This window comes from Buceros rhinoceros, unplaced genomic scaffold (genome assembly GCF_000710305.1).
Source record: "Buceros rhinoceros silvestris isolate BGI_N320 unplaced genomic scaffold, ASM71030v1 scaffold24405, whole genome shotgun sequence".
Lineage (NCBI taxonomy): Eukaryota > Metazoa > Chordata > Aves > Bucerotiformes > Bucerotidae > Buceros > Buceros rhinoceros.
In genome coordinates this window covers 2,924-3,474 of record NW_010413744.1, presented here as the reverse complement: position 1 = coordinate 3,474, position 551 = coordinate 2,924, and the positions used below count along the sequence as shown (strand labels likewise).

The 551-nt window shown below is 49.4% G+C and overlaps 1 protein-coding gene across 1 annotated transcript in view; it reads left to right on the top strand.

Annotated features, from left to right (window-relative positions):
* The window catches only part of RALGAPB (Ral GTPase activating protein, beta subunit (non-catalytic)), a gene marked incomplete at its 3' end in the record, with an annotated part of 31,474 nt that overhangs the window by 29,269 nt on the left and 1,654 nt on the right, over positions 1 to 551 (top strand). The window lies entirely within an intron of this gene.

Below are 551 nucleotides of genomic sequence, written 5' to 3'. Positions count from 1 at the left end.
TCCGGACCTCCTTTCTCATGGATTCCCACGCGTGTCTGGTTTGGGGTTTGTGTTGGTTTTTACACTACAGGGGATGCATCTGCCAGGTTAGCTTGCACAGTTGAGGAAAAGCTTTCACTAAGCTTCCAGTGGCAGTGTAAGGGCTTGGGCTGTTAGTTTTCAACCCCACCGTGAACCATGTCTCACAGCTTTGCTGGGTTGGGTGGCTGGTCTGTCTGTCTGCTGTGTAACCAGACTTAGGAACAAGAGGGTTTGTTGCTGTTGGCAGGTTGCAAACGTGCCAGGGTATTAAACATCTCAGTTGTCCTTCTGGTAACTGGGTACCTGCTTTTCCCCTGCCAGCTCATTTGGAGGTAGTTTTCTGAGCTTAGAAAATTGTTGAGAAGGAAAAATGCCCTTTTCTCGACTCTTGTCCCCAAGCCAGATTTTGTGAAGTTTGTTGTACAGAAGTTGAGTGTATTTACAGCAGCCCCGGCAGTCTGACACGGCAGGCCAGCATTTCCTGTCCTGGTCCCTTGGGAACTCGACACATCTCGTTGAAACACGCATGT